Here is a 23,879-nt window from a genome sequence, read left to right on the forward strand (position 1 = left end):
CGCCAGAGGTTCGAGTCCTCCCTCGGGCATGGGTGTGTGTGTGTTGTTCTTAGCTTAAGTTAGTTTAAGTGGTGCGTAAGTCTAGGGACCGATGACCTCAACAGTTTGGTTCCTTAGGAATTCACACACATTTGAACATTTTTTCTGAACATGTGCACCCAGCACGAGTCACTCGTTTGAAATATCACGTGCCTCGCAAGTTAGACCGCCCGCCAAGAGATATCTTTACGCTACTTCACATGTCATATCTCCAGCAGTTCAGGAGCTTTGACTGGCATGTGCCAATGGGAGTGCAGAGAGGCTGCCAAATTTTATTTGTGCCGATATGCTCTGAAAGACAACGCTACACTCTTGCGTTTGGGTCCTGCATTAGTGTGGTTTAGACGTTCTGGGGGAAGCTGATGGTATTTTGGTGTTTCAGCATGCTTTTTGGTACAGTTGCGATCGATAGCTGGCCGTTGTGGGCTTTAGCTGTCTACGTCATTTACGTTTTATTCATGGTGCTTCTACAACAAGTACTGTGTGTTTCAAAAAGGACTTTACAACTTAGAAAATTTATATAGATTAATTCATAGTACCTACAGAGGTGAGTGTAGCGTCAATTTGTGGGGAAATGCACCGTGTTTTGTCTCGCGTAGTTCGCTAGTGCCGAATCGCACTGTAAGGAGCGCTAGCGGCAGTTGCGTTAAAGATGGCTGCGTTCACTGGACCCGAGAGTGCTAGCTGTGTGTTTTGGTTTGAAGAATCGAAGTCGGCGACAACGGTTCAACGTAATTTCCCTACCAAGTACGCAAAAGATCATCCTAGTAGGCCTACAATTTATGAGTGGCATAAATGTTTTGTAGAAATACGGGTGCTCGGTAAGGCTTGGGAATTCATCAGGTAGTCCATATCTTGACGACGTCGTTGAGTGAGCGAGACGACGCTTTGTCAACAGCCCTACGAAAACGACTCAGCGTGCATCTCATGAACTGCATATCCCACATACGACTGTTTGGCGTGTATTGAGAAATCGTTTGCATTTGAAAACGTACAGATTTACGATCGTACAAGCTATAAAAGACACTGATAAATTTGCTCGCAAGACCTTCTGTGCGCATATGTTAAACCAAATTCATGAGGATGAACATCGTCTTTTCTGACGAGTCGACTTTTCACCTAAGTGGCAAGGTTAACACTCATGTTCAAATGTGTGTGAAATGTTATGGGACTTAACTGCTAAGGTCATCAGTCCCTAAGCTTACACACTACTTAACCTAAATTGTCGTAAGGACAAACACACACACCCATGCCCGAGGGAGGACTCGAACCTCTGCCGGGATCAGCCGCACAGTCCATGACTGCAGCGCCTTAACGCTCATAACTATTGGATTTGGGGCAGTGAAAATCCACATCAAACATTGCAACATGTTCGTGATAGCCATAAACTGAACGCTTTTTGTGCATAGGGCAAGAACAAAGTATACAGCCCATTTTTTCCGCGAGAGAACCGTCAATGGGATAGTGTACCTGGATATGTTCCAAAATTTTTTGATACCACAGATCGATACGAGATGGTGCACCGCCGGCAGGTGTGGCCGAGCGGTTCTAGGCGCTTCAGTCTGAAACAGCGCGACCGCTACGGACGCAGGTTCGGATCCTGCCTCGGGCATGGATGTGTGTGATGTCCTTAGGTTAGTTAGGTTTAAGTAGTTCTAAGTTCTAGGGGACTGATGACCTCAGATGATAAGTCCCATAGTGCTCAGAGCCATTTTGATGGTGCACCACCCCACTACCTGGCTGACGTCTGGTATTTTCTCAGTGACCGCTTTTCAGGTCAATGGATTGGCAGTGATGCGCCAACTGCATGGCCTCCACGTTCCCCAGACCCAACAACACTCGATTTTTTAAATGGGGAGTCATTAACGATATCCTGTTTGTACCTCCTGTGCCGGCTTCTCTAGCTGAATTTAGAACAAGAATTTACGCCGCCACTGAGCAAGTTACACCTGCAATACTACAGCAAGTTTGGGAAGGAATTGACTTCGAATGGGATGTGTGCAGGATAAGCAACGGAAGCCACATACAACATCTTTAGTTTAAGGTAAAAAAACTTGAGGTGTTTCCCTACAAAATAGCACTAAATCCAGCTCTATATCTTCTTTCAATAAATTTATATGAATTTTTAAAGTAAAGTGCTTTTTGAAACAACCTATATATTTTCAAGTAATGTTATTCAGAATAGCTTCTCATGTCACGTATTTATCACCTTGCAATGGAGTTTTACTTTAATTTTTTTTGGCTGAATATACTAGAATTGTTTTTATAAGAATATTGTTGGCTTTAATTTTCCTTTGTGACTCATTCGAATCCATGTGTGCACTTATACTTATTTGTATTGTCCATCTGGGACTACAATTTCTGTAACACTATTTTGAACATTGAAACATTCATTTCTCACATTTTCGTCCACATATTTATTGCAGTGGAGAATACCCTATATCTACATGTGGCTTTGTTCATCCAGATTGATACTAAGTGAACTCCTCATGGAACCTTTTCCTGTGTGGTCAAATTTGAAAGAAAAACACCTACTCACTTTGCATTGTATATGCCCACTATCTGTAGTACCATTATTCTCCATTCAGGATATGACACTGTGACAGTTCTTTCGATGAAGCTTGTTGTAGTAGTTGCATAATTTTCAGATCCATTACAGGTCACTGATAAGCAATTTTTCAAGTGATAACCATAACAGATGCCAAGCACATTTGCCTGCACAAACTGAGCTTATGATGCAAAGTTAATTATACACTACTGGCCATTGAAATTGTTACACCACGAAGATGACGTGCTACAGACCCGAAATTTAACCGACAGGAACAAGATGCTGTGATATGCAAATGATTAGCTTTTCAGAGCATTCACACAAGGTTGGCGCCCGTGGCGGCACCTACAACGTGCTGACATGAGGAAAGTTTCCAACCGATTTCTCATACACAAACAGCAGTTGAAGACGTTGCCTGGTCAAACGTTATTGTGATGCCTAGACATACGTACCATCACGTTTCCGTCTTTGATAAAGGTCGGATTGTAGCCTATCGCGATTGCGGTTTGTCGTATCGCGACATTACTGCTCACGTTGGTCGAGATCCAATGACTGTTAGCAGAATATGGAATCTGCGGGCTCAGGAGGGTAATACGGAACGCCGTACAGGATCCCAACGGCCTCGTATCACTAGCAGTCGAGATGACAGGCATCTTATCCGCATGGCTGTAACGGATCGTGCAGCCACTTCTCGATCCCTGAAACAATAGATGGGGACGTTTGCAAGACAACAACCATCTGCACGAACAGTTCGGCGACGTTTGCAGCAGCACGGACTATCAGCTCGGAGACCATGGCTGCGGTTACCCTGCAAAAGCCACAGATGGGAGCGCCTGCGATGGTGTACTCAATGACGAACCTGGGTGTACGAATGGCAAAACGTCATTTTTTCGGATGAATGCAGGTTCTGTTTACAGCATCATGATGGCTGCATCCGTGTTTGTCGTCATCGCAGTGTACGCATATTGGAAGCGTGTATTCCTCATCGCCATACTGGCGTATCACCCGGCGTGATGGTACGGGGTGGCATTGGTTACGCATCTCGATCACCTCTTGTTTGCATTGACAGCACTTTGAACAGTGGGCGTGGCTCTACCGTTCATTTGATCCCTGCGAAACCCTACATTTCAGCAGGATAATGCACGACCGCATGTTGCAGGTCCTGTACGAGCATTTCTGGATACAGAAACAGTTCGACTGCTGCCCTTTCCAGCACATTCTCCAGATCTCTCACCAATTGAAAACGTTTGGTCAATGGTGGCCGAGCAACTGGCTTGTCACAATACCTCAGTCACTACTCTTGATGAATGGTGGTATCGTGTTGAAGCTGCATGGGAGGCTGTACATGTATACTCCATCCAACCACTGTTTGAATAGATGCCCAGGTATCAAGGCCATTATTACGGCCAGAGGTGGTTGTTCTGGGTACTGATTTCTCAGGATCTATACACCCGAACTGCGATAAAATGTAATCACATGTCAGTTCTAGTATAATATATTTGTCCAATGAATACTCGTTTGTCATCTGCATTTCTTCGTGGTGTAGCAATATTAATGGCCAGTAGTGTATGTTTGGCCTTTGTGTAGGCAGCGAGTGTATTATAGTATTCAATCTGTGGTGATCAGAAATGCCTTTACATAACCATAGGGCTGAAAATGGTCTGGTCACTGGCGGTGTCAGAGTGGGGAGGGGAGGGGGAGGAGAGGGGGAGAGCAGGTGGATGTAACGGCATGGGGTTGGGTCCACAGTGTCAGGAGGCCCAGGCAGGTATGGTGGGGGGAGAGAGGGGGAGAGGGGGTGTGTGGAAGGGGCAGCAGTCTGACCCCGGCAGTACACTGCATCGTTGCCACTGGGGTGAGGAAAGATCTGGATGATGGAGTGGCTTTGTCTCCACAGATTCCCAAACTGTGATCCCCTCACATCCCTGTGGTTAGTGGGACAAAGCAGAGGTCACATCAAGACACAGAAGGTCCAAGTAGATGGCAAGTGACCTGGCCTGTGGGGACTATGGTGTCTGGTTCAAGGTTCAGAGGCAGAGAAGTCAGAGGCACCAATGGTGTCTGCAGTAGAGATGGGGGACCCGTTCCTGAACTGATTAATAGAGTTGAATCTTTGAAAGGAGTGAACAATCAGTGATTCAGAAAAAAAAAGAACGGTAGCTCCAAACGTTTCCCCACAGCAGAGCACACTACAAGCCACACAACACAGCCAGTGCCGGCCTCTGCCCTGCTCCTACCTTGGCTGCCTGCATTGTGCAGTGCCCCATTGGATTTTGTGTTTCACATATGCCGTGCCGTCTCTGTGCGTCGTCTGCCGCGTGCAGTGTCTGGCGCAGCTTAACTTAGCATCGCACTCTGTCGGCGATCGTTTCAGTCGCACGTCCTGCCCTCTAGGCAGTTGATGCGAGCAACAGGACAGAGAGCCACCTAGCGGATAACATAGGAACTACTTGCAACAACCTGCTCGCAAGGGAATGGACGATTTGTCTCGGAGCGGGTGACTGGTGGCCGTTCACCGCTCCCCCCACCCTCGGAACTCGCCCGCTCAACGCTCACCCCACCATTCTCGACTCTAGCCAGAGCGTTGAGCAAAGCAACTCAGGCGTCACTCTGGTCTTTACGGTCTTAGCTCACGCAGTAATACAGCTTGCGGCTCGACCTGCTTGACTCAGCGCCTCTGCATCGGAGTTCGTCTCTACTGGATATTGTTCTTCGTAGTAATACCGCTATTACTATTATTAGCGCTACATTATTATGTTATGTATACATAATTTGTTTTTATTTTATTTTTATTTGTTTAAACTGATCAGTTTAGGTTCCTTACGACTCCTCTTACTATAGGATTTTTATTATGGACACTCGGATTTACACTTTAATTACGAGCGAACCGATAAACGTATTGCAAAATGTGATACACCAATATTTTCCTTGTTTTATTCTGCGTAAGGTTATATGCAGCACTTTAATCTTACAGTCAAATTTATATACTTTTTTTCTTATTCTGGTACGGATTTTGCGATTTTAGGGGTCTTCGGAAGGAAACGTTCACTTTAAAAATATATGGCTTGCGATGTATTTGTACGAGGTTAATGAAATTTTAATACATTATAGCCAAATATATTGTTAATGTAAATCTCAAGTTACAACATTTTCCGATCACCCAAAAACCATGATAGTGCAAAATAAATCAATAATCAAAAACTTTGTCATATAGTGGAAATTTCAATAAACAATACAAAATTCTTACTCATTATCTGTGTTACTTTAAAATAGGATCAAATAAGGTCAAAATACAGGTATAGTACGGGAATAAACCAAGTTTAAAGGGCAATGTGCCTTCCATTTATTTTCTATTGTGAATGAGTGGTGAGTCACGAAAAAGAGCTAGTTCATTTCAGGGAGTGAACAGTTCTGATCTGATCTCTGAAAAGAACAGTTGTGCCCATCTCTAGTCTGCAGTGAGAGCCAGATATTGCTTCAGTGATATGTCAGGGTGACATGACCAGCCGCGACATCAGACTCCCGAAATCCCCTGTGGCCTGCAATGAACCTCGGGATGCGCCCACAATGCAAGACAAATGTGCATGCCCACGCACAGGTGTCTCGCATGTTGGAGGGCATCTGCTCAGGATGAGCATGCTGCGTGGGATACAGGACCCTGGTACTGTCCCATTTAACATCGTGTGATGCTAGTGTCGACGCTATCGATGTGAGTAGCGGGCTTTCAAATAATAAAATGAAACGATGTGGTGTGGTGGCCGTCAACTACATACCCTCAGACACAAAACTGAAATATTGAAAGTTTTGGCTGGTTTCGTTGTCTAGGGACTGGGATACGTAGTTGTCACATTACAGGCCAAATACTGCTAAGTCTGCATCATATAATGTGAATGTAGACAAGAATCGAATGGTCAGCAATTGCGAATTTTGAACGTAGCATAAACATTTATACATGAAAGACTGCAATTAAATAAAATATGCAGGTACTATTGTAACGACTGTAAATGATGAGTACAATAGGAGCAGTACCTTTAAGAATGCCATTTATGACTGTAAAACACTTATTGGTGTCGATGGTCCAGCAATTAAATAAAATATAAGTTGAATAACAGGGAAACAATAGATTCCTACTTCACGTAATTAGTTATGATCAACAACATAGCTTGCAAGATATTCACTTCTAAACGCATACTACGTCTTCACTGCACAAGCCACAGAAATCACACAAGAGCACAAGTCGGCACTACGAAATATTCCTGTCTCCCACCACCATGCGCAAACTGCTCCACTCTCCAAGTCTTTCCCGCTACCGTCTGTCGCGCCTCCTCATACCTGTCCTGTCGTGCTCCCCCACTTCTATACAGTCTCCCCATTAAAGAGCGCTGTGATTGGCTAGAGCGCTCCCGCCACGTCTTCAAGCCAATGCACACTCCCAAACATATTGAAACACATACGAAATACTGGATTTACATTTAAATAAGTCGAAATTAAATAAATATTCCTACAGTTGGACTATAAACACGCTCTAACACGCATTATTAAGTATATAAACAAACCAAATAAACATATATCAAAGGTATAGAAACAAAAGGTAGGCCAGTAAACTAATGTCTCTCTGCTTTCTAAAACACAGTAAATATTTAACCAATTTCTTCATGAATAGTATACCGGGTGTGCAAAAAGTCAGTATAAAATTTGAAAGCTGCATAAATCACGAAATAATGTAGGTAGAGAGGTACAAATTGACACACATGCTTGGAATGACACGGGGTTTTATTAGAACCAAAAAAATACAAAAGTTCAAAAAATGTCCGACAGATGGCGCTTCATCTGATCAGAATAGCAATAATTAGCATAACAAAGTAAGACAAAGTGAAGATGATGTTCCTTACAGGAAATGCTCAATATGTGCACCACCATTCCTCAACAATAGCTGTAGTCGAGGAATAATGTCGTGAACAGCACTGTAAAGCATGTCCGGAGTTATGGTCAGGCATTGGAGTCGTATGTTGTCTTTCAGCATCCCTAGAGATGTTGGTCGATCACGATACACTTGCAACTTCAGGTAACCCCAAAGCCAATAATCGCACGGGTTGAGATCTGGGGACCTGGGAGGCCAAGCGTGACGAAAGTGGCGGCTGAGCACACGATCATCACCAAGCGACGCGCGCAAGAGATCTTTCACACGTCTAGCAATATGGGGTGTTTTTTTTTTTTTTGTTCTAATAAAACCCCATGTCATTCCAAGCACGTGTGTCAATTTTTACCTATCTACATTATTCCGTGGTTTATTAAGTTTTCAAATTTATGCTGCCTTTTTGATCACCCGGTATATCGAATATAAACAAAGACGTAGTTGAATAAATATATTTATAAGCATGTTGCTACCGTTTTTTCGTGTAACTGTGGAGTACTTACAGCCTGATACGATTAACAGTAATCGGCCACTTTGACCGCCAATAACTCACGTAGTATTCAAGTTACATGCCTGTAATATATACCAATTTAGGTTTACACTAATAGCTTTCTAAAGACATGTCGATCGACACAATCGGATGAACCGTTTAGATTTTGGAAATTCGTTGCTGGGTGTTACTTGTATAATTTATCATCGGATACTAAACTTTAAACTAATAAAGATATTGAAAATCTGATCACACCATCAGAATCGTCGTGTGAATAATGATAATGTACATGTTTCGTTTTGTGGTATCATGATTCCTCTGGCTACTATTAATTTCTATATGAACTGTGAAATGTCTGCCATTAAGGTTTCACAAAGTCCGCCATATTTGGCACTTCTGGCATGTCTTCTTCATCGACACAGCGTCACCATGGAATTCACAGCCACGCGGTCGCTGGACCACACGCTGGGGGGGGGGGGGGGGTCTAGTGAAGCAGGGGATACAACGTGTTGGCTTTGACCAATGACGTCATACATTAGTCATAGATAGTAATGTCTTCACGTCGAGGCATAGATAATAAAACAGTTCTGTGCTCCGGATAAGCGCTATCATTGTACATTAAAATAATTATTCGTAATTACATTGAGGTAATTTGGAGTATTAGTTTGTTATTGTTGAACAATATTTAGTGACTTATTTTCATTATAGGAATCGATTTGTCTGTTTGTGGGTATGTAATTTTCGTTACTGTCTAGGCGAGCTTCGATTATTCCTCAATATTTCACTTTTCCATTTGCTTCTTTCACTGTATTTCACTATTTTGACATATTTCACTGTTTTATTCCACAAATATGTGTATTTTCGTGTTGTGAAGTGCGCAACAGAAATTTCTCAGCTGTCGGTCTTCTTTCGTTTCCCAGCACTAGTATGAGTACGACATTTTCGAATGTGTACTTGCCATATTACAGGCGAAACCCCCCGACACAACTAAAGATTGTATCCCGTCCTTCACTTAATCTTTACACTGACGACAGAACTAAAATTTGTATCCCGTCCTTCACTTCGCCTCTACACTGACACTATATATGTCAATTGGCGAGCAAGATACAAATGTTGCGTATAGCTATATAGCTCAAGTAACGAATGGAATACTATTAGCGTCCAAGGCAACAAGAAAACTGTACCCCATAGTGAAGTACGGGATACAAATTGTACATGTGTCGTCTTCTTGTCTCCGTCCAGTTCAATTGAGGTACAGGTTGCAAATGTAAAGTACGTCTATTTCCACCTTTTCGTTACTAGTGTACATATATAGAGGTCAAGGGAAGTCTGGTATACATATATTACATACGTAGGTCCTTCTGTCATCAGTAGTACTGATATGTACGTAAGAAAGGACTGTTAGTAATAGCGGAGACGAAATAAACAATCCATCTGCAATTTGTATCCCGTGTTCCACTTACGGTTTACTGCAGCGGAGGATACATCGTTCAAGTGAGGAATAAGACAGTAATGATAGTCAAAACGAAGAAATCGACTTACGACAAACTCGTATTCCGTACTGTACTTATGCAACACACTTCGAATGAGCTTTTAATTTGAATCGGGAGTTTCATTTACGGTTTAGTGAAGCAGGGGATACATAGTTCAAGTGAACAACAGGACAGCAATGCTAGTTTAAAGTAAAAAATCGACGTACGCTGAACTTGTATCCTGTACTGCACTTAAGCAATACAGTTCGAAAGAGTTTCGAGATACAACTGACATACACGTAACGTGATGTATTCTTTGCTAGTAATGTATTTCATTCATTTCTTTCCATTGTATTTTGTGGAGAAATACTAAGATACAAACACGCGATATCGTTAACGTGAAAGTAATACTGGCCCTTATATATGTGAAGTACAGTTTTTCTCTCTTGCATTCCTTTGTTTCTGAACATTCTTCTCAGCTCTTTCATCTTTGTAATACATGCTCTCTGGCAAATTCTGACGTCATTGGTCAAAGCCGACGGGTTGTATCCCCTGCTGAACCAGACCCTACTGGGGCTGCCCCTCATGTCCGGCGCCATGTGGTCTGCCTGCCGAGTGGCCCACGCGGACACTCCAACTCCGAACTTAGAATATTTTCAGGGCGCCAGAACTCGCCCATTACCTCACAGAGTGGACCAATACATCACTAGGAAATTGTGCAAAGCATCCTCAGCTGATGACTTGTGCAAAGCCTTCTGCACCTGGATCTTGAATATTCAGCTCATCTGCTCAGCCTACACGCTGGAGACAGCAGGAGGTGTTGGTCATATGGTCGATCTACGAGGTGCATTCAAGTTCTAAGGCCTCCGATTTTTTTTCTCCGGACTGGAAAGAGATAGAAACATGCGCATTGTTTTAAAATGAGGCCGCGTTCATTGTCAATACGTCCCAGAGATGGCAACACCGTACGGCAGATGGAATTTTACCGCCAGCGGCGAGAATGAGAACTGTTTTAAATACTTAAAATGGCGACGTTTTCCTTCCTTGAACAGCGTGCAATCATTCGTTTTCTGAATATACGTGGTGTGAAACCAATTGAAATTCATCGACAATTGAAGGAGACATGTGGTGATGGAGTTATGGATGTGTCGAAAGTGCTTTTGTGGGTGCGACAGTTTAATGAAGCCAGAACATCGTGTGACAACAAACTGAAACAACCTCAAGTTCGCACAAGCCGGTCTGACTACATGATCAAGAAAGTGGAGAGAATTGTTTTGGGGGATCGCCGAATGACTGTTGAACAGATCGCCTCCAGAGTTGGCATTTCTGTGGGTTATGTGCACACAATCCTGCATGACGACCTGAAAATGCGAAAAGTGTCATCCAGGTGGGTGCCACGAATGCTGACGGACGACCACTTGGCTGCCCGTGTGGCATGATGCCGAGCAATGTTGACGCGCAACGACAGCATGAATGGGACTTTCTTTTCGTCGGTTGTGACAATGGATGAGATGTGGATGCCATTTTTCAATCCAGAAACAAAGCGCCAGTCAGCTCAATGGAAGCACACATATTCACCGCCACCAAAAAAATTTTGGGTAACTGCCAGTGCTGAAAAAATGATGGTGTCCACGTCCTGGGACAACGAGGGCGTAATCCTTAGCCATTGCGTTCCAAAGGGCACTACGGTAACAGGTGCATCCTACGAAAATGTTTTGAAGAACAAATTCCTTCCTGCACTGCAACAAAAACGTCCGGGAAGGGCTGCGCGTGTGCTGTTTCACCAAGACAACGCACCCGCACATCGAGCTGACGTTACGCAACAGTTTCTTCGTGATAACAACTTTGAAGTGATTCCTCATGCTCCCTACTCACCTGACCTGGCTCCTAGTGACTTTTGGCTTTTTCCAACAATGAAAGACACTCTCCGTGGCCGCACATTCACCAGCCGTGCTGGTATTGCCTCAGCGATTTTCCAGTGGTCAAAACAGACTCCTAAAGAAGCCTTCGCCGCTGCCATGGAATCATGGCGTCAGCGTTGTGAAAAACGTGTACGTCTGCAGGGAGATTACGTCGAGAAGTAACGCCAGTTTTATCGATTTCGGGTGAGTAGTTAATTAGAAAAAAAATCGGAGGCCTTAGAACTTGAATGCACCTCGTAATGCTGTGATAGGCTTCTCCCATTGGTAGTCAGGCCAGAGCCGTGTCAAAGAGTATTGCACTGGGGACACCTAATTACTGGAGCAGACATGGCAGGAATGGTATGCACGCGCTCCGTCAGCATCAATCCCAGGCTAGTAGACGTGCTGCCTGGCCATGTCTTCATGTTCGCCATTCCCCTACAGGATGCTAGTCAGATGGAGGATGTGGGGCCAGAGCAGAGGCAGAATTACGATCCAGCAGTTAGAGTTTTCTGTGGCCAACGTTAAGATATCCTGCATCTACATCTACATCTACATGATTACTCTGCAATTCACATTTAAGTGCTTGACAGAGGGTTCATCGAACCACAATCATACTATCTCTCTACCATTCCACTCCCGAACAGCGCGCGGGAAAAACGAACACCTAAACCTTTCTGTTCGCGCTGTGATTTCTCTTATTTCAGTTTGATGATCATTCCTACCTATGTAGGTTGGGCTCAACAAAATATTTTCGCATTCGGAAGAGAAAGTTGGTGACTGAAATTTCGCAAATAGATCTCGCCGCGACGAAAAACGTCTTTGCTTTAATGACTTCCATCCCAACTCGCGTATCATATCTGCCACACTCTCTCCCCTATTTCGTGATCATACAAAACGATCTGTCCTTTTTTGCACCCTTTCGATGTCCTCCGTCAATCCCACTTGGTAAGGATCCGACACCGCACAGCAATATTCTAACAGAGGACGAACGAGTGTAGTGTAAGCTGTCTCTTTAGTGGACTTGTTGCATCTTCTAAGTGTCCTGCCAATGAAACGCAACTTTTGGCTCGCCTTCCCCACAATATTATCTATGTGGTCTTTCCAGCTGAAGTTGTTCGTAATTTTAACACCCAGGTACTTGGTTGAATTGACAGCCTTGAGAATTGTACTATTTATCGAGTAATCGAACTCCAACGGATTTCTTTTGGAACTCATGTGGATCTCCTCACACTTTTCGTTATTTAGCGTCAACTGCCACCTGCCACACCATACAGCAATCTTTTCTAAATCGCTTTGCAGCTCATACTGGTCTTCGGATAACCTTACTAGACGGTAAATTACAGCATCATCTGCGAACAATCTAAGAGAACTGCTCAGATTGTCACCCAGGTCATTTATATAGATGAGGAACAGCAGAGGTCCCAGGACGCTTCCCTGGGGAACACCTGATATCACTTCAATTTTACTCGATGATTTGCCGTCTATTACTACGAACTGCGACCTTCCTGACAGAAAATCACGAATCCAGTCGCACAACTGAGACGATACACCATAGGCCCGCAGCTTGATTAGAAGTCGCTTGTGAGGAACGGTGTCAAAAGCTTTCCGGAAATCTAGAAATTCGGAATCAACTTGAGATCCCCTGTCGATAGCGGCCATTACTTCGTGCGAATAAAGAGCTAGCTGCGTTGCACAAGAACGATGTTTTCTGAAACCACGCTGATTGCGTATCAATATATCGTTCCCTTCGAGGTGATTCATAATGTTTGAATACAGTATATGCTCCAGAACCCTACTGCAAACCGACGTCAATGATACACAAGTCTGTAGTTCGATGGATTACTCCTACTACCCTTCTTAAACACTGGTGCGACCTGCGCAATTTTCCAATCTTTAGGTACAGATCTAACGGCGAGCGAGCGGTTGTATATGAGTGCTAAGTAGGGAGCTACTGTATCAGCGTAATCTGAAAGGAACCTAATCGGTATACAATCTGGACCTGAAGACTTGCTCGTATCAAGCGATTTGAGTTGCTTCGCAACCACTAAGGTATCTACTTCTAAGAAACTCATGCTAGCAGCTGTCCGTGTTTCAAATTCTGGATATTGCGGTGTTAACACTGGCACATGCAAGGATCGTCGGCTGCGGACGCCCATCGTTAGGAGAGCTCTGTGCTCTGTGTGTCCAGACGCACTTGCACTCTGCCCAGCGTTAGAGCCTGACGTTAGTTCCGCCACAATCAGCCGTCTGTCCAGCCTACGGCGTCCGACATCTGTAATGAGGGCTAGCCGCCCAACACAATACGTCTGTGAACCGTCAATTAGGGCGGTTCACAAAAAAACTCAAGTACGCATTGTAAGTAGGCTGTTTATGTTTTCTTATTGGCAACGTTATGTAGCGCTCTGTATGAAAATCACTGGCTGTGCTGTGTGCAGCCTGTGGCTAGTTTGCATTGTTGTCTGCCATTGTAGTGTTGGGCAGCGGCAGCTGGATGTGAACAGCGCGTAGCGTTGCATAGTTGGAGGTGAGCCGCCAGCAGTGGTGGATGTGGGGAGAGAGATGGCGGAGTTTTGTAATTTGTCATGAACTGCTATATATATATTATGATATTAAGGTAAATACAGTGTTTGTTCTCTATTAAAATCTTTCATTTGCTAACTATCCCTATCAGTAGTTAGTGCCTTCAGTAGTTTGAATCTTTTATTTAGCTGGCAGTAGTGGCGCTCGCTGTATTGCAGTAGTTCCAGTAACGAAGATTTTTGTGAGGTAAGTGATTTGTGAAAGGTATAGGTTAATGTTAGTCAGGGCCATTCTTTTGTAGGGATTTTTGAAAGTCACATTGCGTTGCGCTAAATAATATTGTGTGTCAAGTTAAGCACAGTCGTGTATAATTTGTTCTAAGGGGACGTTTCAGCATGTTATTCCAAAACGTTATCGTGGAAGTAGGGGCCAGGAGGTGCTGGTGAAATAACACAACGTTTTCTCAATAATAGATTTTTAAGGCTGGCATAAAAAAAAAGCAATTTCAAAAACAATTTCGAATACCTAGCTGACAAATTTTCTTTATGAAAAGGAGATTGCCAGGTATGACGTTAACAACCTGCTAATAACAAGATTTTAACTAGAAAAAGTAGAACGGAAAATACTTAGGAAAATATTTGGCGCAACTAACAATGGAATATGGATCAAGAAACCTACAAAGGAACTATACAAACATACGGAGACAATCACAGAAAAGATTAGAAAACGCAGACTACAATTCTATGGACACCCATACAGAATGCCATCACACAGGCTGACCAAACAGATCTTTGACTGGGTAACCACTAGAAACAACAAATGGGTGGCAGAGGTAAAAAACGACCTGGACCAACTCAACATAACAGCAGACACAATAAACGACAAAATAAAATTCAGAAACATCATTAAGAAAAGTAAACTACATGAGATACAAAGTGACAAACGAACAGGCGTAAAATGGACCGAAGAACACAAGCAAGATCACAGCCGGAAGATGAAAGAAATATGGGCAACCAAAAAGGCAATCAAGATGAAGCTGAAGACACAAAACCGGCAAGAAGCATGGGTAGAGGACCGGAAACAGAAACACAGCGAGCGAATGAGGGAAGTTAGGGCAGCAGGGAAGGCAGCAAAAGGAACTGGCCATGTAGTTTAGTCCAAATGCGCTCTTTAAGGGCAAAACACCAATAATAATAATAATAAGACAACTTAAAAAAGTCTTTAATAGCTGGCAAATTTTCTCTATCTAAAGGATATTGCAAGGTATGACATTAACAACTTCCCAATAGCAAGATTTTAACTTTATATATATATATATATATATATATATATATATATATATATATATATATATATATATAAAGATGATGAGACTTACCAAACAGAAGCGCTGGCAGGTCGATAGACACACAAACATACACACAAAATTCTAGCTTTCGCAACCAACGGCTGCTTCGTCAGGAAAGAGGGAAGGAGAGGGAAAGGCGAAAGGATGTGGGTTTTAAGGGAGAGGGTAAGGAGTCATTCCAATCCCGGGAGCGGAAAGACTTACCTTAGGGGGAAAAAAGGACAGGTATAACTCGCACACAAACACATTTCTTGTCTGCTTGTGTCTGTATATGTGTGGATGGATATGTGTGTGTGTGCAAGTGTATACCCGTCCTTTTTTCCCCCTAAGGTAAGTCTTTCCGCTCCCGTGAATGGAATGACTCCTTACCCTCTCCCTTAAAACCCACATCCTTTCGTCTTTCCCTCTCCTTCCCTCTTTCCTGACGAAGCAGACGTTGGTTGCGAAAGCTAGAATTTTGTGTGTATGTTTGTGATTGCTTGTGTGTCTTTCGACCTGCCAGCGCTTTTGTTTGGTAAGTCTCATCATCTTTGTTTTTAGATATATTTTTCCAACGTGGAAAATATATATATATATACAGGGTGATTCAAAAATGCATGTAAATATTTCAAGGGTGTATTTGTGAGGTAAATATAAGACAAAAATGTTCTATACAATTTTTTCCATACTTGGCTTATTACAGAGTTATGAACAAAACAGGATAATACATTCAATACAACGTAAGGTATTTAATTCCCAGAGTTCACAGTTTAATTACAGTGCATTTGGACTAACAACGCAAACTGATAAATAAACGTGACGTAACAAACTGAAACAATTCCTCGCGAACACTGTATTAATTTAGGTCCTGTTGATTGAACTACAGCAATGCACAATAACTAAGGAAAATTGAAGCATTTTACAGACTGTACTGTACTGTACTGTATTTGCACAAATCTTAATGCAATGCATGTTCAAAATGCTGTCCCTGAACTTGCAGACAGACCCGTGCTCGTCGCATCAATGATCTCTGCACATTACACAGTCCGTTCAACTCTCCACGAATAATTTCACAACCACCTTCAATTCTTTGTTGTAGCACTTCTCTGTTCGGTACTGCAGAAGAATACACCAATGTCTTTAGTCGGCCCCATAAATAAAAGTCTAAAGGGTTCAGGTCAGGTGATCTGGCTGGCCAAGCAATTGGTCCTCCGCGACCTATCCATCGATGTGGATACGCAGAATTGAGGTACGCCCTTACGTTGCGGCTGTAATGGGCGGGAGCACCATCGTGCATAAACCACATGGTGGCTCGTGTTGCAAGAGGGACATCCTGTAACAATCCAGGCAATTCTCCCTCCACAAATTCGCAGTACGCGTGCCCATTCAGCCTTGGAGGCAGAACATGAGGTCCGAGTAAGTAATTCCCCACAATACCACACCAAATGTTTATGGAGAATTGATGTTGATATCCACGCACAATTCTCGCGCCAGGATTCTCGACAGCCCACTGGTGCATATTATGCGAATTGATTACACCCGCACGAGTAAACATGGCCTCATCTGTGAATAATATCCGCCGAATGAACATTGGATCATTCAAATGACGCTCTTGTAACCACTGGCAGAATTGCTGACGGCGAGGATAGTCTTCAGGTGTCAATTCGTGCACTTTTTGCAGGTGAAATGGATGCAACTGTTGTCTCCGAAGCAGCCGCCATACAGTAGATTGTGGAAGTCGTACAGCTGCACTAATTTGTCTCGTACTGATAGATGGATCTTGGTCTACCAGGTCCAAAACATGTTCCTCGACGTTCACTGCATGCTCAAGTGGTCGACCTGAATGCGGCCCAGGACGAATGCCATACTCCCGCATACGTCTGTCCACAGATACAAACGTCTGATGACTTGGTAACCGTCTTCCTGGAAACAGCTCACTGTACCTTCGTCTTGCTGCAAGTGCATTTCCATCTGCTGCACCATACACAAGGTGCATATCAGCATACGCACTGTTTGAGTACATCATGTGCACGAAACCTTTGGCCTTCCGACGATGAATGAACGACAGGACGTACTTTTCCGTTACCAACAACATCAGCGCCATCTTCCGTACAGTAGGAGTAAACATCACGTGCAAACAAAAACAAACACTATTCATGCAGTTTCGAATCAACTGTTGGGAGATACGTATGTGAATTACGTACCAGAATATGGCATCCTGCTGCTTGCACTGCCGTCGTTTTGATACGGACATGACTTTCGTATTTAACGATAACTCTGGAATTAAACGTTTATGGAAAAACATTTATAGAACATTTTTGTCTTATATTTACCTCACAAATACACCCTTAAAATATTTACATGCATTTTTGAATCACCCTGTATATATATATACACCGGCTGGTCAAAAAAGTCAGTATAAATTTTAAAACTGTATAAATCACGGAATAATGTAGATAGAGAGGTAAAAATTGACACACATGCTTCGAATGACATGGGGTTTTATTAGAACAAAAAAAAAATAAAAAAAGAAAAAAAGAAAAAAAACCAAGTTCACAAAATGTCCGAGAGATGGCGCTGGACAGCAAAACGTCAGTGATTGCGCATGACAATCGTCATGCTTTTCCTCCCAGGTCCCCAGACCTCAGTCAGTGCGATTATTGGCTTTGGGGTTACCTGAAGTCGCAAGTGTATCGTGATCGACCGACATCTCTAGGGATGCTGAAAGACAACATCCGACGCCAATGCCTCACCATGACTCCGGACATGCTTTACAGTGCTGTTCACAACATTGATCCTCGACTACAGCTATTGTTAAGGAATGATGGTGGACATATTGAGCATTTCCTGTAAAGAACATCATCATTGCTTTGTCTTACTTTGTTATGCTAATTATTGCTATTCTGATCAGATGAAGCGCCATCTATCTGACATTTTTTGAACATTTGTTTTTTTTTTTGGTTCTAATAAAACCTCATGTCATTCCTAGCATGAGTGTCAATTTGTACATCTCTATCTACATTATTCCGTGATTTATTCAGGTTTCAAATTTATACTGACTTTTTGATATATATATATATATATATATATATATATACACTCCTGGAAATTGAAATAAGAACACCGTGAATTCATTGTCCCAGGAAGGGGAAACTTTATTGACACATTCCTGGGGTCAGATACATCACATGATCACACTGACAGAACCACAGGCACATAGACACAGGCAACAGAGCATGCACAATGTCGGCACTAGTACAGTGTATATCCACCTTTCGCAGCAATGCAGGCTGCTATTCTCCCATGGAGACGATCGTAGAGATGCTGGATGTAGTCCTGTGGAACGGCTTGCCATGCCATTTCTACCTGGCGCCTCAGTTGGACCAGCGTTCGTGCTGGACGTGCAGACCGCGTGAGACGACGCTTCATCCAGTCCCAAACATGCTCAATGGGGGACAGATCCGGAGATCTTGCTGGCCAGGGTAGTTGACTTACACCTTCTAGAGCACGTTGGGTGGCACGGGATACATGCGGACGTGCATTGTCCTGTTGGAAAAGCAAGTTCCCTTGCCGGTCTAGGAATGGTAGAACGATGGGTTCGATGACGGTTTGGATGTACCGTGCACTATTCAGTGTCCCCTCGACGATCACCAGTGGTGTACGGCCAGTGTAGGAGATCGCTCCCCACACCATGATGCCGGGTGTTGGCCCTGTGTGCCTCGGTCGTATGCAGTCCTGATTGTGGCGCTCACCTGCACGGCGCCAAACACGCATACGACCATCATTGGCACCAAGGCAGAAACGACTCTCATCGCTGAAGACGACACGTCTCCATTCGTCTCTCCATTCACGCCTGTCGCGACACCACTGGAGGCGGGCTGCACGATGTTGGGGCGTGAGCGGAAGACGGCCTAACGGTGTGCGGGACCGTAGCCCAGCTTCATGGAGACGGTTGCGAATGGTCGTCGCCGATACCCCAGGAGCAACAGTGTCCCTAATTTGCTGGGAAGTGGCGGTGCGGTCCCCTACGGCACTGCGTAGGATCCTACGGTCTCGGCGTGCATCCGTGCGTCGCTGCGGTTCGGTCCCAGGTCGACGGGCACGTGCACCTTCCGCCGACCATTGTCGACAACATCGATGTACTGTGGAGACCTCACGCCCCACGTGTTGAGCAATTCAGCGGTACGTCCACCCGGCCTCCCGCATGCCCACTATACACCCTCGCTCAAAGTCCGTCAACTGCACATACGGTTCACGTCCACGCTGTCGCGGCATGCTACCAGTGTTAAAGACTGCGATGGAGCTCCGTATGCCACGGCAAACTGGCTGACACTGACGGCGGCGGTGCACAAATGCTGCGCAGCTAGCGCCATTCGACGGCCAACACCGCGATTCCTGGTGTGTCCGCTGTGCCGTGCGTGTGATCATTGCTTGTACAGCCCTCTCGCAGTGTCCGGAGCAAGTATGGTGGGTCTCACACACCGTTGTCAATGTGTTCTTTTTTCCATTTCCACATCCTATATATATATATATACATATATAAGACAATAAAAAAACTCCTTTAAATAGCTGGCAAGTTTTCTCTATATAAAGGATATTGCAAGGTATGACGTTAACAACTTTCCAATAATAGGATTTTAAACTTTTTATATCTATAAGAGAACAATTCCTTAAAAACAAACACCTTTAAGTAGCTAGTTTGTACTAAAGCTAAAATCGTTGTCTTTCGCCAGTTAAATAACTTATAGTACACCTGTCATTTGTTACAAGATAAATGTGAATAAGCCAGCCCACAAACCTTCACATTAAAGGCAGTTCCCAAAAAGAATTTTCCTTAGCTCGGTGAGGGAGTGACACGTGTAGAGGGGCCCAGATCACAATAGGAGGAACAACAGGGCCACAGCAGATCAGCCCCAAAACTTACATTACAAGCCGCCACCTCCCCGAGTTAGCCAAAACCAGAAGATGTGGCAAGGGCGGTGCCTGCACAGGCTCCGAACCAATGAGACACGCGACACCGACCCTAAATCACCCAATCGAAATGAATGAAACGGCCCGACCACGAAGCAAGTACCACATTCCCGCGGACAGGCAAACGAAAACTGTGGTGGGAAGACCGCAACAAAACCACTGGTGAAGAAACTGGCGCTGTGGTGGAGTGTAAGAAGTTGAGTACATATATATATAAACAGTACTCAACTTCTCACACTCCACCACAGTTGAGTACTGTTATATATATATATATATATATATATATATATATATATATATATATATATATATATATATACAGGGTTATTACAAATGATTGAAGCGATTTCACAGCTCTACAATAACTTTATTATTTGAGATATTTTTCCATGCTTTGCACACACATACAAAAACTCAAAAAGTTTTTTTTGGCATTCACCAATGTTCGATACGTGCCCCTTTAGTGAATCGGCAGACATGAAGCCGATAATCAAGTTCCTCCCACACTCGGCGCAGCATGTCCCCATCAATGAGTTCGAAAGCATTGTTGATGCGAGCTCGCAGTTCTGGCACTTCTCTTGGTAGAGGAGGTTTAAACACTGAATCTTTCACATAACCCCACAGAAAGAAATCGCATGGGGTTAAGTTGGGAGAGCGTGGAGGCCATGACATGAATTGCTGATCATGATCTCCACCACAACCGATCCATCGGTTTTCCAATCTCTTGTTTAAGAAATGCCGAACATCATGATGGAAGTGCGGTGGAGCACCATCCTGTTGAAAGATGAAGTCGGCGCTGTCGGTCTCCAGTTGTGTCATGAGCCAATTTTCCAGCATGTCCACATACACGTGTCCTGTAACGTTTTTTTCGCGTTCAACCGTTTCTTCGCTCACTGGAGGCCGACCCGTCGATTTCCCCTTACAGAGGCATCCAGAAGCTTTAAACTGCGCATACCATCGCCGAATGGAGTTAGCAGTTGGTGGATCTTTGTGAACTTCGTCCTGAAGTGTCGTTGCACTGTTATGACTGACTGATGTGAGTGCATTTCAAGCACGACATACGCTTTCTCGGCTCCTGTCGCCATTTTGTCTCACTGCGCTCTCGAGCGCTCTAGCGGCAGAAACCTGAAGTGCGGCTTCAGCCGAACGAAACTTTATGAGTTTTTCTGCGTATCTGTAGTGTGTCGTGACCATATGTCAATGAATGGAGCTACAGTGAATTTATGAAACCGCTTCAATCATTTGTAATAGCCCTGTATATATATATATATATATATATATATATATATATATATATATATATACAGGGTGTTTCAAAAATGACCGGTATATTTGAAACGGCAATAAAAACTAAACCAGCAGCGATAGAAATACACCGTTTGTTGCAATATGCTTGGGACAACAGTACATTTTCAGGCGGACAACCTTTCGAAATTACAGTAGTTACAATTTTCAACAACATATGGCGCTGCAAGTGATGTGAAAGATATAGAAGACAATGCAGTCTGTGGGTACGCCATTCTGTACGTCGTCTTTCTGCTGTAAGCGTGTGCTGTTCACAATGTGCAAGTGTGCTGTAGACAACATGGTTTATTCCTTAGCACAGAGGATTTTTCTGGTGTTGGAATTCCGCCGCCTAGAACACAGCGTTGTTGCAACAAGACGAAGTTTTCAACGGAGGTTTAATGTAACCAAAGGACCGAAAAGCGATACAATAAAGGATCTGTTTGAAAAATTTCAACGGACTGGGAACGTGACGGATGAATGTGCTGGAAAGGTAGGGCGACCGCGTACGGCAACCACAGAGGGCAACGCGCAGCTAGTGCAGCAGGTGATCCAACAGCGGCCTCGGGTTTCCGTTCGCCGTGTTGCAGCTGTGGTCCAAATGACGCCAACGTCCACGTATCGTCTCGTGCACCAGAGTTTACACCTCTATCCACACAAAATTCAAACGCGGCACCCCTCAGCGCTGCTACCATTGCTGCACGAGAGACATTCGCTAACGATATAGTGCACAGGATTGATGACGGCGATATGCATGTGGGCAGCATTTGGTTTACTGACGAAGCTTGTTTTTACCTGGACGGCTTCGTCAATAAACAGAACTGGCGCATATGGGGAACCGAAAAGCCCCATGTTGCAGTCCCATCGTCCCTGCATCCTCAAAAAGTACTGGTCTGGGCCGGCATTTCTTCCAAAGGAATCATTGGCCCATTTTTCAGATCCGAAACGATTACTGCATCACGCTATCTGAACATTCTTCGTGAATTTGTGGCGGTACAAACTGCCTTAGACGACACTGCGAACACCTCGTGGTTTATGCAAGATGGTGCCCGGCCACATGGCACGGCCGACGTCTTTAATTTCCTGAATGAATATTTCGATGATCGTGTGATTGCTTTGGGCTATCCGAAACATACAGGAGGCGGCGTGGATTGGCCTCCCTATTCGCCAGACATGAACCCCTGTGACTTCTTTCTGTGGGGACACTTGAAAGACCAGGTGTACCGCCAGAATCCAGAAACAACTGAACAGCTGAAGCAGTACATCTCATCTGCATGTGAAGCCATTCCGCCAGACACGTTGTCAAAGGTTTCGGGTAATTTCATTCAGAGACTACGCCATATTATTGCTACGCATGGTGAATATGTGGAAAATATCGTACTATAGAGTTTCCCAGACCGCAGCGCCATCTGTTGTTGAAAATTGTAACTACTGTAATTTCGAAAGTTTGTCTGCCTGAAAATGTACTGTTGTCCCAAGCATATTGCAACAAACGGTGTATTTCTATCGCTGCTCGTTTAGTTTTTATTGCCGTTTCAAGAAACACCCTGTATATATATATATATATATATATATATATATATATATATATATATATATATATATACAGTACTCAACTTCTCACACTCCAGCCCAGCGCCAGGAACACGTCGCACTTCCAAATGCTCGGCAGAGCCAACCGCTGCCAGTGGTTTCAACGGCCGATAAGAAGACATACGGTCCCACGTGCTGACCTCCTGCACCACGGCTTCTAAGCTTCATAAGCCAGCCACGTGCATGCGGGTGAGGCAGACTCAGCCTCTGACAGCCGAGAGGTCGGCCAAAGCTCGTGGCGAGCAGCTGACGCCCCCCCAGCAGCAGGTCCCCGCTCGCGCTGCCACCTCTCTCGGTCACCGCCCAGTACGTACCCCTCGATCTTCACGCGACCGTACGCTTGCTCCGCCTCCCGCCAGAGGGCGGTAGCGATCCAAACAGCGCGCCAAACCGAAAGCGCCACCGCAAACACTCTAGACGCGAAGCGAAAGCACTCCGCCTGGCGCGCCTTTCGAAGAGCCGGACACAACTACGGCTCAGTCTGGACGTGGTTTCACCTTGGTTTCGCCCCGTGTTGAAGACACTCTCCACAGCACTCTTCGAACACCCGACAAGTCGCGCAGGTTTCGAAATGCTCATGAAGAGCCTCGGTCAATCTCAGATAGATCGCGCGCCTTCCCCATTATACAAGCTGACAGCACGCTCGCTGACGAAGTAAATATTCCAGAATTCGAATCGAGAACAGCTGCCAACATGAGTAACGCAGAAGTAAATATCCTCGAACTAGTGAAACAACTTAAATCACTTAATAAAAGCAACTCTTCTGGTCCAGACTGTATACCAAATAGGTATACTGATGCATTAGCTCCGTACTTG

The 23,879-nt window shown here is 44.3% G+C and overlaps 1 protein-coding gene across 1 annotated transcript in view; it reads right to left on the reverse strand.

The window, feature by feature from the left end:
* Positions 1 to 23,879, reverse strand: part of LOC126109810 (carbonic anhydrase) — a 214,348-nt gene that overhangs the window by 94,750 nt on the left and 95,719 nt on the right. The window lies entirely within an intron of this gene.

The sequence above is a fragment of the Schistocerca cancellata genome, chromosome 12 (genome assembly GCF_023864275.1).
Source record: "Schistocerca cancellata isolate TAMUIC-IGC-003103 chromosome 12, iqSchCanc2.1, whole genome shotgun sequence".
In the NCBI taxonomy this organism is placed as follows: Eukaryota; Metazoa; Arthropoda; class Insecta; order Orthoptera; family Acrididae; genus Schistocerca; species Schistocerca cancellata.